We start from the raw sequence: 15,584 nt of genomic DNA on the forward strand, positions 1-15,584 counted from the left end.
AGGTGATGGCTCAGTGTATGGCTTCCTTGATCCTCAATCAATACACATTGGTAAGGAGGACCGTCAACAATGTCAACTTTATATTGAGACATGGGTGAAGGAATCACAACGATGCTTGTACTTAGGAGCATACTTGCATCAGTAAGTTAAATTTTTTTGTGGCATTTAACAAATGTTATGATTTCTAAACTTGCTAATTATAATCGTCAACTTCAGGTCACATTGGCAACTATTTGTTCTCTGCCCTAGGGAAAACATGGTTGTTTGGTTTTGTTCGTTGCGAAAGAAGCCTGATGTTAACATAAAAGCCGTAATAAATAGGTACGAGTGTAATGTACTTAAAGATAGTCGAGCTGTCATTGTTGTTGAATATGCTGCGTAAATGTTTGTTATAAGTAACATCGTATATAATTTCGTTTACTAGTGCAATGAAGACAATAAGTAGTTCTTTGGAAGGCATGTCTCAGCAAGGTCCACCTTGGTGGATTGAACCCAATGTTAGATGGTCGTTTAGATGAACCCCTATGTAATTTTTAAAGGGTACAAGGTATAATAGTTATTTTCACTGATAAATATAGAGTCATGTTCAAAGTGGAGGGTACGAGTGTGGATACTATGTGATGCATTGGATGTGGTGCATCGCTAGTGGTCGTTTGAAGGATGACTGGAATAGGGTATATATACAAAGTCTAATTTCAATTTTCACGTTAGTTGATATTTGTTTAACTATTAATAATGTCTTCCATTGTTAATTTTGTAGTGGTTCTCGGATGGATCAGCATTAGACGTGGAGGCCATGACAATAATTCGAAAGAATTGGGCAACTTACTTTTTAGCTACTAGAAATAACAGATGCTAAATATGATGTACATTATTATGAATGACTACATTTTCCTTTAATGACACCCTTTAGTGGTATATTTTAATGAATTGTTTCATGTCACATTAATGTTTTTTAAAAACCTACGTAATGGTTTAGTAAGGAGTTTATGTATTCTGAAATTGTTTTGGTTTGTTGTAGTCTCGTATTAGAAAATATATATTTTGATAGGATGAGTGCAATTTTCTTAGAAATTGTACTCCTACTATGTATGTACTGCACAGTTGCACCTTCCATCAACTTAACAACACGTAGTTACTTGTGATAGCACTTGTATTATTTTTCTTCCCATTACTGTAAGGCATGAAGTGGTAAGTAGATAATGCCATGCGTGTGGCACATAATTTCTACTTTGGGTATAGCCTTGCAAGCGAATGTTGTTGTTTGACCGTCTAGCACAGGAAAAACAATGGTTGCAAAGGCTGTGGCAACTGAAGCCAAAGGAAAAGCAATATCCCAATAGGTATGTTAACAGATTATTTTAACTCTTTGGAATGTTTGCAGTCAGCTGAGTTGACTTCCATGTCAATGTAATCATGTTCTGCAGGGTCACATGCAAAAAGTGTAGTAGCCATTTCAGCCTCTGAGGTACACAACATAGACTTTATACTCTTTATAATAACTAATTTTATTTCAATCTTTTTCATTCAATGAAATGAATGAGATAGAATTTGATTTGATTTAGCAGTGCTAAGGAAGCGCATGAAGTAAAAATAGTGTGTACATATCACTTCTCTCAAAGCCCAGATCTATTTACTAAATAGAGATTTCATAAACGGTTGGGTCAGACACTTGACAAGCCTAGTAACGTTACGTGATTATATGCTTCAAAATTAACAATATACTGGAAAAGAATGATGTAGTTTATATAATCTTCAATATAGGAATTTCTTGGGAAATGATCTGGATCCCTTGAGTTTGAAAGACCTTTAGAGTTTGGAGCAGCAGCTTGACACAGCTCTGAAGCGCATCCGAACAAGAAAGGTGAAGTGTGCTAGCTTCTTCATTAGTTTACAAGAAATAATTAAGAAGATTGAAACAACATAAGAGAATAAATTTAATCTTAAAATTAAAGAATTAACCCAAAAACATATGATCACTCTTGTTTTTTTTTTCTTCCACTTTTGAACTGACTGATCAATTTGATTTTTGCAGAATCAAGTTATGAATGAATCCATCTCAGACCTGCATAAAAGGGTAAGATGTCTGTGTTGGTTAAGGCCTTAAGGGTGATATATTGAATATTGGCTAGACTGCATAGCTTGTAAAATGATATGTTCTTAGGGACATTGAATATATCATAGAAAAAATCTCTAATAACAGAATGTCTAATGATTTACATGTTTGTAACTGAATTTCATGAGCAGAAACAAGGGCATGATAAAGAAAATTCATAAACAATTTACTATAATTTGAATTGTGCCCCAAGAAGGAAGCATATGGCTAGTATGAAGCTACCCGAAGTAATCTTAGATATAATTGTTAGTAGAGTTTTTTGAAATTATATTTCTCTTATTAAATGACATTACCGAAAGTAATGTTAAATGTTTTTACTTGGTTTCTTCTTTGACTTTATGGTTGGTAGATTGTGTTAAATTAATTTTCTGCTTCTGAAGGGAAATTAATTAGTTTTCTACCGACTGCTAGAAGGTTTGTACATAAAAACATTTGGGATTTATAAAGATAAGTTTTTGTTGTGCATATGACATGACAGACAAGGACATTACAAGAGCAAAACAACAAGCTAGCAAAGGTTGCTAGAAGCCATATATTACTCTTGTAACATTTCAATCTAAAGCTTCTAGACAAAAAGTACAAAGAAAAAGTAATTAATTTTTTCATTACATTTTATGACTAGATGAAGGAGAAAGCAAAAACAGTTACACAAAGACTGGTTCCTTCTCTAACTCTCTGGTACTTTTCTTGCCTCTCTCTTCTAAGCAGATACTATAGCGAATGAGCATCCTTCATTGTCAAACCTTATGTTTTACATTATAGCTACAAGGGTAGGAATACCAAACTAAACAATAAAAACCGTTTAAAACCGTAGTTTATTGGCAGGGGAATTTTTTTTATTTTTTTTCACAGGCATAATACCTTTGGGCAAATATTAGTATTGCAAGTATGCATGTAAGTTTAAACTTTATACAAGTACCAAGTTAAAATGACAATATAATAAACAAGTTTGATTTTATGATATTTTATGGTCCAAATGTCAATTATAGATTCCTAATACATAGATATCTTCCATGTTGTCATAAGCTTCGAAAATGGTTTTTCAGTAACAGATTTAATAAATTAACATTGAAAAAAATGCATACAATATATCATATTAGTTAATTTGATTCCTTAAGTATATTTGGTTTTTGATCGTATCCCGAACAAGTTTTTCTTGAAAAAATATTAGCCAAATTGATTTCATTAAGTACATTATTGTTTGAGATGATAGAAGTGTCTAAATGATGCAGTGAGACATTCCAATGTGAATCCTTATATCAACTTTTAATCAATGTCCTTTGTTTGTTCAAGGATTTATTGCATCTGCCCTTAATTATGGACTCATTAAATGGTGAGGAAGGTTTCAGCACTGCTTTATGAAAGTTTTGTTGTCAAAGTTTATAATTTGTGGACAACTTACAACTGAAGTTAGCAATGTTAGATATTCCATAGTAATTTTAAATTCTTGCAAAACTATATACTATCATTAATTATGTAAATTCTTTTATTATGCAAATTCTTTTGCTTCAAATCAATGTATAGAATAATTAAAACACTACCTAAAAAACTAGACTTGCACCCAAAAAATTAATATATATATATATATATATTCTAAGACGGTTGTCGAAAAACCGTCTTAGTGTGTCTCACTTTCTAAGCCGGTTGTATGAATAATCGCCTTAGAAAGTTTTACAAACAAAGACATACTAAGACTGTTCCAACTTAAATCGTCTTAGTATGTCTCACTTTCTAAGACGGTTTTAGCAGCAACCGCCTTAAAAAGTCTCACAAACAAATGACATACTAAGACGGTTGTTAAAAAATCATCTTAGTATGTCTCACTTTCTAAGATGGTTTTGACTAAAACCGTTTTAAAAAACCTTCAAAACAAAGGACATACTAAGACAGTTACAATGTAAACCGTCTTAGTATGTATCACTTTCTAAGATGGTTATAGGCAAAACCGTCTTAATAAGTCTCACTTTCTAAGACGGTTTTTGCAATAACCGTTGTAGAAAGTTGGCATATTATAACAGTTAATAGATGATAACTGCCTTGAATAAACAATAAATTTTAAGACGGTTATTCTCAAAACCGTCTTAAAAACACCAATCTTTAAAGACGGTTTCAAAACCGTCGTTGTAGAGGTTGGCACATTTTACGACACTGCGTGCTATGACGGTTCAAAACTGTCGTAAAATGACCTGCAGAATCGACTTAAAAAGCTTTATTTGTAATAGTGCGTTATTCACATTTTAAAATTTTTTAAACAATGAAATACAGATTTAATTTTATTGAGACTATTATTGTTAGATATGCTATTAGTATATTATTTACAAAAGATTAAACCATGAAGTAAAAATCTAAAACTGCCAACATATTGAAATGCATTCTTGATAAATATGTTGAAGAACAATTACAAGACTAATTTGGAGTATCAGCTTGGCAATGTCACATGATAAATGATTTAATAAAAAATGAGAAAAAAAAATAAAATATTTTTTTTGAAATTTAAAAAACAAAAGAAAACCCAAAAAATAAAAAATTTAAAAACTAATTAATCTTATGTTTATATATAATTATTTTAAAAAAATGTATAAATGATGCTTAAGATAAACATGACAATAGAGCACCACGAGATCGTATGTTATTCATTATGTTTGTTCCCCAACATCGTCTCCATCCATTCCAAATACTCGACAACGATAATAAACAAATATAGAAGAGAAAAAATGAATATTAATAACAATAATAGTTATCATAGATACTTATATAGAATAATTGTAATGGTGAAAAACTTATTTAATTCGAACCAAAACTAATATGATTGAAATATGTACTATATTTTATAAAATAACATTGTCTATTTTTTAATGAGACTCATGGTTCTTCATGTTTTAAAATTTTATATAAAGAATGAAATACGTATTTAAGGTTATTGTTGTTAGGTATGTTGTTAGTATATTATTTACAAAAGACTAAACTATGGACTAAAAGTCTAAAACTGCTAACATATTGAAAAGCATTCAAGATAAACAAGTTGAAGAGCAATTGCAAAACTAATTTGGAGCACCAGCTTGACAATGTCATATGATAAATGATTTAATAAAAATATTAGAACAACTTTAATTAGTGGTCAATATCTTGTTCTCTATCTCCTAATTAGATTGTTGTTCCATAAAACCAACATCACAATTTTCAATGATTTTCTCAACTACCTCTTAAGTATGAGAGAAAGGCAAGTTCTATTAAAGCTTGACACACGAGTAGAAGTACTTTTTGTTGAATGAAATTCTATTTGTACTCCAATCTGCCATTGATGGAGTCTGATCCACAAGCAATCTCCAATTTTCCATTAGTTGAAAAATGAAGGTCACAATCTCCATACCTAACAAAAATTATTCAAGTTTAAATTAAAAATATCCATCACGAAAATTACAACCAAAAATAAAGAACGAAATATATAGGCATGTTTTAAAATTCTTCTTAGTATTTTCCTATTTCTATTTTTTATATGACAATAAGCAAGAAAGAGAAGAGAAACATGCCTCAGTCATTATAGGAATAATTTATTTTTTCATACACTCTCTCACTTTGTAGGAGCAATTTCTTTTTCCATATATTAATTTTAAATTCTGACCATGTAGGTAATTATCATGAACTGCCAACATAAGAATAATTGCTCTGTGTGTCAGCAAGTAGTGTCATTGTCTGCTTAATAAGATTTGAAACAGAAGATTTTTAAGTATGATATATTAATTACACACACAAAAATGGAAGATGAGGCATTTGACATGCAAATGCTAATGTATAACAGAAGATTTTATAAATATGATATAAGTTGTAGATAGTAGAAGCAGATTGATGCAAGGATATGCACATAAGGCTGAGTAGTAGAAGGTGAATGAAAGAAGCTATTAACATTTTAAAATTATCATCTTCATAAATTTCAATGTTTTGAATTAACTCTCTGATCTCTCCTCCTTTTGCTTGTTCCTTTCAAAATCATGCATTGATATTAGATAGGCAGGTTGTAAAGTAACACACATTATAAGAAATTTAAAAATTCTTCATTTCCTATGTTACCCATCAAAAAACCAAAGATTGATTTGAACTATAGATTATTATCAATATTTTTTTTTACCTTTTTTGTATCATCCAATACTTGCAGATTTTTAATCATAAAAAAAGATGGATGATAATAGACACTACCCACAACTTCTTGTTGCTGGTAGAAGACTTTTTTATTCCTTAGATGAAAAAATGAATGTAAATTGCTCCCAAATGGATAGTAGCATGTTCAAACATGAAGTAAACTTTAAAGTGACACCTTCACCTTAGAATCTGCTATAGCAGAACTTGCAAGGATACCAAGCCAACACAGGAAGCTTCAACAACACTGAAACACAATTATTATAATGAAATCCAGAAAAAAAAAATAATAGTTAAAATTACAACATTGAAACTCATGGCAAGTCTAAAACACAAATATTATAATGAAATCAATGGAAAAAGACCTAGTCATATATCAAGTGCAATGAAAAACCAAGAACATAAATTATTATTCCAAAGTTTTCATATAGCTTATGCAAAACCGGGACACAAGCCATAACACATAAAAAATTAATAGCACAAAAACATAACAGAATATTAATTGAAAACTTAGAAAACATATATGAAACAATGTTAACAATAACATCTGACAAGGAATAGCCATCACATGTATGGTGCTTCAAATTCAACCAAAAGTTACTACAACACACTACTACTGTAATACAATTAATCTGTTATAGTCATAACAAACTTTTCTTTCTTTCTTTTTTTATGAAAAGGAAAAACACGAAGAAGCAATCGAGACATGAAGGGAGAAAGAAATTTAAAAATTATTTTTTTTTAGAAAAATCTATTATAGTAAATATTTTTTTTCTCATGCTTTGACCTTTTTACTTATAAAGTGAAATTTGTTCTGAAGCTTTGCTTAGACTAAACTCAGTTTAAAACAACCAACTAAAATTCCAATGTTTGGGTCTATAGAAACTCCAAGCTACCCAACTGATAAGCTTTTATTAATAAAACAATAGACCTTTTATTAAACCACCCAATTCCTCCTAATTGCCTTGCAATCAAGTATTATGTTAAGCTAAAGAAGTATACTATTAAAAACAGCATAAAAAACATTATTATTGAGTTATATAATAAGTAGAATAAAACAATCAAGGAAAGTTTGGTAGTCTGACCTTTCACCACTAACCACACAAACAACACAAGAGTAGCTGATCACAAATAAAGGAGATATTCGTAGGTGAGGCACAACGTAGCTTATCACAAGGAAAGGAGGTAGGTGAGGCACAACGTAGCTTATCACAAGGAAAGGAGGAGACAAATCACGAAATTAAACTTACCTTTACACCATCATGTGTACATTTCTTCTTTATCTCCTCTCCAAAATTGTCCTTTCTTATACCATATATGTAACTTGTGGCACCTCATGCTTGAAGCATCCACTGTTATGAGGTAAAGACAAATGATTAGTAACAAAATCAAAAGATATTTCTGTTATTTACAAAAGTCTATTGAAACAAATTAAATCCAAAAATAGAACATGACTCGTAACCAAAAATCTACTTAAGCAAACTGAGGTACATTATTTGAAGTTTATAAGGTATAGAGTTATTAGTGATCTTGGCCCTGTATTAGTTTATAAGAAACACCAAGTTTTAAAGTTACCAGAAATTTTTTTAACAATAAAATAAAGAAACATCATTCTTAATCTGCAAGGTACTTCATAAGCGTTTTATAGACTCCTGTTGCAGAACCAAGTTAAGCTAATTGCCTTCTCCTATGACCAGAAAGTTGTTTAATATATTTATCTTATTAACTCATGCAAAACCTACCAGACAGGGGTTGAGCCTCACCTATCCATTTGTTGTTTCCACAACAAAGCATACCGGTCGTGTATGCTACCACCAGAATTTACCAAAGTGTCAACATATGCTTGCTTATTCCTTTCTGAGCGTTCCCGTTACTGTCTAATTAGTGTCCCTCAAAAATCTTGAGGCAAATATGTCATAACTACATATAAATTTTGTTGAGTTAAAAAATAATGAAGAAGAAAATGTGTCATAACCGCATATGAACAATATACAATATGTCATAACTATCAAAGTTGACACATTTGCTTATCCATTTTGTTGAGGCAAATATGTGATAACTGCATATAAACAATATACAATATTATCTCACTTATATATTAAAATCTTAAGATTAGTTTCCGTATTATCTCTAAGGATTGGTGTGACACCCTCTACCCCTCACATATATGTACTAATAATAAAAGGAATAAGAAATCAAAATTAATTAAAAGTTTTTAAAACACATTTAAATACAAGCCTTTCAAAAGGGTAAAAGGCTCACATTCACTTTTCTAACATCATAATAAAACTTGTACAAATAAATAATAAATCATCTCGGCTCAAAACAAGGTCATCTAAGACTTCATGCAATTAATACAGAAACCTATACTCCAATGTCACATCTTATCAAAGTATTGTGTTCCCGTGTCTTCTGGCATGAGATTCTTCATAGTCATCCATCTAACCATCTACTCCCATGAACACAAAGTTCGAGATCATCACCAGATCCAAACACAAATAGCACACGGGGAGTGAGTTATCACATTCCTAACTAGTAGAGAGAAACAAGACAACAAGTAGGTATAAATATCATATAAACAAAATACAACTTACTTAAGCATAGCTCATGTTATTTCATCACTTTGTCGCGCAACATCACATCACAACACCACACGTCTCATTGATTTTCACAATATTCACGTACTCAATGATCAAAACACAATATCACTAAATTAATCAATATCGATCAATATACAAGTGTCATGCAACAGATACACTAAAACTCAATCCTATATGCAATGTGGTACCATGTTAGTGAAAAACCTCGTCGTGCGTCTAGGAGTACATGACAAGACAAACCACACACTAGTAAGTCAGGTCACTCTCACTTGGTAAAATCATAGGGAAACCAGTCAAGATCATGCTATTTTGCGAGAATGCTCCAACCATATGAGATCAACATAGGTTTAAAGGATCACTCAAACCGGGTGTATTTACCCCCAAGGCCTACACTCCGAAGAGTCTGTCAGGGCCTTTCCCTCCTAATTCAGGTCCAACCCAGAAAACATTTTAGCACATAGGCTCTATCTATGAACTATACAAAACACACGACTCCTCAATTATTCTCAAAATGGTTTTATCTCATCGCGCTTGTGATTAAACTCGTCGGGTCCCCACAGTGGTTCCCATCACAATACTCATTGTGCATTAACTCGTCGCCTTTAAAGGATCTTAGCATTAACTTGTCGCCCTTAAAGGGACTTAGCATTAACTCATCGCCCTTAAAGGATTTTATAGTCATGTGATTGTACAATTCATAGCTCACAACTCAATGCACACAACATCTCAATGTACATATATATTACGAGTCAATACATACTCAATTTATCACATATATTTGGTCTCAATCACAATGGTATAATCCCAAAGTAATATGTTATCACACCTTATGAATCATATACACTTTACCTATAAACTATGCAATACACACAAATATTCAATTGTTTTCAAAATCATTTTAACTCGCTGCGCTTGTGATTAAACTCGTCGAATTCCCACAATGGATCTCATCACAATAGTCGTCGTCCTTAAAGGGTCTTACAATTGTATGATTGCACAGTTCATAGTTCACAACTCAATACACACATTTTAATACACATGAATTTCACCTTTCATCACAAGTTCAATTTATCACATACTCACAATTGGAATCACAATTTCATAATCTCAATATAACAATTTATACAAAAGGTTTATCATGGGAAGTAAAACCCCTCAAACAATTTTTCACAATCATATTAAAATCAATGAATCAAAATCATAGGTCAAAACACAAAAACATCAAGAGCGCTCAAGTTTATCAATCAATTTGCATCAGAACATCAACTGGTACGTAAAATACAACAATATTGTATTTATAATCGTAAAGGAAAAATTATAATTCAATAAACATCCCAAAATAAACTCAAATTTAATCCTCTAAAGATCCCTACACATGTTCATTTTAACCTCAATTGCGATAAACGCATCTCTTACCTCTAAGTAGGCTCACGTGTGTATTCTGACAGTGATAGCGACATATCTAGCAATTTCTTGTTATTTCTCAATCTTTTTCTCTGGTTTCTCTGGTCGGATTTCCAAGCGTTTGAGAGAAAGACAAGAGGTTGAAGCCTTCATTCCACTATCTGCGTGTGATGCATATTTCCTCCTCTCCACAAGTTAATTTAAAAATCCCAATGGTGAAGATGTGAGAAATGAATCGCGAATCTGGTGCCCAAATTTCATGATGATCCAACGGCTAACAATTCTGGGATCGTAGTTTTACTAGGACCGGTTTTGGATCTCTGCAGGAAAGGAGAATTTACGATGTGAAAGATATTTCTCTTATCTCCGAAATTTTTTCATAATTTCCAACGGTGAGAATTCTCGAAATTGAGTTTTGAACCTGGTGTTGAAATGTCACGACAATCCAACGGTTAACAAGTCTGAGATCGTCGTTTTACTAAGATAGATCTGAGTGTATGCGAGAAAAAGATAGAGTTTTGAGAGGAAAAAATAGAAAACGAAATTGAGAGGAAAATGAGGCATAAATATAAAACCTGACCTAACATCTCCCTATTTATAGCTAGGTATTCACAACCTATCATTTACTCTATTTATTTATTTTTATTATTTTATAAAAAGATTCTATTTTATTCCCTATAAAATGAATAAATAAAATATCCTTTTTATTTTCTCTCAAACCATTATTTTAATTAATAAATTTATTTTTCCTTATTTATTTAATTATAAAAACCTCATCATTTTTTCTAAAACTCTATTTATTTATAAATAACAATCATTTTCAAATTAGTTTAAGAAAAAATGGGATGTTACAATTGGATCCCATATTTCCTTATTATCTCATTATTTGTTTCCTAATTATCTTAAGATTAGTTTCCGTATGATTTCTTTATTTTATACACTTGTGAAGGCATATTTAACTGTCACGCAGCAACAGAAAGAAATTAAAGCTTTTCTCTAATATACAATGCACATCAAGTAGGAGCATAAAAATTGTCATCAAATAATTTTTTGAAAACGACAACCTAATGAATAAGAGATAAAGATTGCACAGAATTTATAAAACAACATGTAAAACAATCAGTTTCATTTCATGATAGACAAACTCACTTGTAGCCTGAAATTGAACTTAATTCATCATCATTTGCACTTGCTGCATCTGGATCATTAAAGAACGTCCATCAATTTAGGGGCATCATCAACCTTCACATCATCTTCTCCTGAGGACTCAGGAAGATCAGAAGTTGAAAAGGTCTTCTTACAGCAAATGATGAGTTCAGATGCAGCTTTTGAGAACTCCCCTAGACGAAGAAGCACTTGCATGGAAAATTGAATAGTATATGTTGAGACAAATCAGATGCAACAAAAGAAGCAGGTGAGAAGATATATACAAATAACCTTACCAAGTGAAGTGAGCTTTAATCAACACAAGTGACAACCTCTATACACCGGAGAATGAAAATGCAAGATTGCGGTTAGGTTGCAGAATGTGCAACTGGAATGCAGAGGAAGCTAGTGACACGGATTTTTTCTAGAAACGCAACAAATGAAGTAATTAGAAGGAAGCTACTCACATTTGTGTGAAATCGAAAGCTATTGCACACTGTTTGATAGCCTGGTGTGAGAATAGCTCAGTGACATGACAGAATCAGCATAGACCGGAACCTACACACACATAGCCTGCACTTTTGAATTTGAATTTGAAATTTGAAATCTGAAATCGGAAAATCGTGGAACGAAGAAGCAGAGGAAGCAGAACATGGAAAGGTTGCATGGGAGGTGAGGGAAGCGCTGACACGTGGTGGAATAAAATGAAAAGCGGACTATAGAATGAGCATAGCCTGGAACCTAGCCGAACCATAGACTGCGATTTTGAATTTGAATTTGAAATGTTTTGAAATTTGGAAATGGAAAGAGTGGAAGGAAGAAGCAGCGGGAAGCTTTGCGCCTTTGCTGATGGAAGATTGAGGAAGCTAACACATGTCAAGAAGAAATAAAAAATTGGGATAAACGGATAGTGCTGACACGTGGAACAACCGGTCATTGTTTTATTACTAACGTATAGATAACAACCTACACACTAACTTCATCAACACTAAAAATCTCCTCTCTCTTTTCAACTTCCACTCCATGTTTTTCATCTGTGCAAGAAATTTAATCTTTCAAAATGTACCAATGACCCAAGTGTAATGCATCCTCTAATCTATAGAAAGGGAAGCTAACTAATGTGAGTAACAAATGCATCATCCGCCAATAGGGTGTGCTTAAAAAGGTTGAAAGAAAATAAAAAAAATTCTAAGACTATCACCATACAGCAACATTAACTTCTTTGACAATATTTTTCCTGACTGTGTGGGATGCCTTAGAACCACGATCACTAATTTCTTGAACCAAAATTAATCAGATGGATCGCCACTTGAGAACTACTTTCCACTTGTAACAGTTTGAAGCCTCTTGACAGAGCTAACTCATTTGTGGTTGGTCACTTCAGCTCTATTGATATGTAATTCTTTGAATAAGCATGAAGGGCAAAACAGTGCCATGTGTATGCCATAACAGTAAGTTAACAAAAGCTATCCTGTTACAACCAGAGCAAAAAAGGAGGCCAAAACAGCACGAAAAAATAAAGCCATATCTACTAACTACCCTGCTAAGTATACCAATTCATGACCCTGTACCCTTTACATCCCCAAGTAAAATCCCAAGAGCCACATATTGTTCTGAGGCAATATCTGACCATTGCACTCAGTAAATTCCCCATAGAAGCTACATCTTATAACTCTGATTCAGCTATATCATATATTTGCAGCACCCGATTAGTAACCATAACACCCTGCAATGTTATATATAATAATAATAATAATAATAATAATAATAATAATAATAATATGGTGATTAGGTATATTGGATAGCAAACACGCGTCACTTTGAATCAAACTAATCTCAAAAGCACATCAGTATGCACTAGTTCAAATAAACATCATCAAAAAATTAATTCAGATATGCAGCCAAAATATGATATACATAGGATTAAAATATCACAATTTACAATTGATACTCAGACTATGCATGTGCAACCAATGAGTACAATATTTTTTTCAAACCATTTTATTTGCAGGATTAATAACAAAGTTGCATATTCATGCCTAGCTGGAGTTGATAATCGACTCTTCTAGTTTACCGTTCCTACTCTCTAATAAATTTTTGCATACACAAAGCTATTATTACAAAACAACATCTATACAACAGTGACAAAATAAAGAATAAGATGATATATACACGTCAATCAAGCCAGGCATGACAACAACTCCATAATCAATTTAGACTTCCCCTGATTACCATATCCCTCAACGAAAGATATTATTTTCCCTTCATTTATCTCCATTAACAACAAATGGTCAAGAGAAAGGTGTTCTTCACTACTAATGAATTGGTGCTAGTGCCACTCAAGTGAGTCCTAACTCGTAAGACCCTCAACCTCACTTTTCTTTTTATTTAACAACAGGTATCTTTCATGATTGCTAGTCCTGCTCTAAACACGTTCAAACAAAAATTCCTCTACCTTCACACAATAATCTTTACAACCTCACAGGAAAAAATAAAAAGAGTAAAACAAAAAAATACAATGATCAAGGTTTAGAAAAGTAAAACCTGAACCAGAAATGATCCTTTGTGGGGTCACAATGCATTTGCTGGATATCCAGAAGTGACAATAGGGAAGAAGGCTGCATTTATCTTCAAAAACCATTGTTACCAAAGAAATTAATAAAATTTAATCTTATTTAAGTAGTGAAATGTGCAGTAAAAATGAGCAGGACACGGTTAATGGTTTAGCTAGGAGGAACATGTAACCTACACTTATTTCAATACCGCTTTGGATGAAATAACATCCACAATATACTTTCCAAACATTTTGGACAATGCTGCTTACCTAATTTGCAATACACTGAAGAAAAGCCAAGATGAGAACAAAGATAAATCACTGTCCAAAATTGATCAAGGAACCTGCTAGTAACATGCCTGGGAGAGAAGCATTATTTGATTATCTTCTTTCGTCACTCGAAGATGTCATTATAGACAACTGTACCATAAATCAGGTGGGCAGAAACAGGTACACTGTTAACCAACTCAGTGAACAACAATTGATATCACACTAGGTGCCTGGGAAGGATGTCTACTGTGACATCCATCATCTTTATAACTACTGTCTACTGGGTTATCCTGCTGAAGCAAATCCTGATGTGAAGCTGGCAGCTGAGAAAATTTTGAAAAATAAGCTTTTTTTAAAGTCGACAACCTCATCTGAATAGATTTTTTGTTTTCATTGGCTAGTATCTCTACAATCTACATTGAGAACATGTCATATATGTGATACTTTGGCACATTGAGTTCTTTTACAAAAATTGGTTGATGATGCATTGAAGAATTTTGCAAAGGTTGAATCTCTTATGTGAAGAATGCATTTTCTGTGAATTATTATTGCTTTTTTTTTCTGTTGTGAATTATTATTGCTGTTTTTGATGAATCAGTTCAATCCTAGATAATTGTTCTTCCAATCTCTATTTGATTCAGCTTCAGTTGGGGGTTCAAGAATCCAATCTATCAATCAACAGTTTAACAAAACAACAGGTCAAAGAAAGAAAATCAGAAAATCCCTCTTAATGAATGCTTTGAAAAAAGAAAAGGAAAAGCATTTTCATACATTCGGATGCACAGCGTGCACACAGCGTAGGGCTGAATTTGGCCCGCTTTTGCTATAAGCTCTTCAATGCGGTTAAAAAAAGATTCCCAAATTTACACTATTTTTTCAAATTTATTTTCCAAAGACCGGTTGAGAATTTAGGTCATTCAACCCGAATTCTCAAGGTTATTTCTTTTATTTTTAAGAAAATTATTTTTAAAAAAATATAAATAAAGGAAGAAGATATGTCTTCTACATAATATCATTCAAATTATTATTAGTTTTGTTATTTTCGTAATTTAATTGCATTTGTTAATATATTTTGTTATTCTCATTTTAGTATGTTTTGTTTATTATGCATGTCTTTAACTTCCATCTCAATTATCCTAGTGTATGTTTTAATTCATGTGTATTATATAATTGAGATGTAGTAATTATTCATTCATTATGTTTTTAATCAATTTAATTTTTTTAAAACATTTTTCATTTTTTAATTTATTTTAAGATTATTAATTAATTTTCTCATTTTTTTAATTAATGTATATAAGGATATAAAACCACAAGGGAACAAAGATTGAACTTCAAAAAATTTAGAACATGTTGAATTGCC

At 32.0% G+C, this 15,584-nt stretch overlaps 2 long non-coding RNA genes across 2 annotated transcripts; one reads left to right on the forward strand and one right to left on the reverse strand.

Moving 5' to 3' along the window:
- Positions 1–452, forward strand: LOC114396049. The gene is made up of 3 exons (XR_003663197.1): positions 1–141; positions 217–321; positions 425–452. It is a non-coding gene; the product is annotated as an uncharacterized LOC114396049 (long non-coding RNA).
- A 10,930-nt stretch (positions 453–11,382) lies between these two features.
- On the reverse strand, positions 11,383–11,926 carry LOC114395142. Its single transcript, XR_003662960.1, has 3 exons — positions 11,868–11,926; positions 11,697–11,734; positions 11,383–11,609 (listed from the first exon to the last, which is right to left on the reverse strand). It is a non-coding gene; the product is annotated as an uncharacterized LOC114395142 (long non-coding RNA).
- Between the last annotated feature and the right edge of the window lie 3,658 nt (positions 11,927–15,584).

Source organism: Glycine soja, chromosome 18, assembly GCF_004193775.1.
Source record: "Glycine soja cultivar W05 chromosome 18, ASM419377v2, whole genome shotgun sequence".
Lineage (NCBI taxonomy): Eukaryota > Viridiplantae > Streptophyta > Magnoliopsida > Fabales > Fabaceae > Glycine > Glycine soja.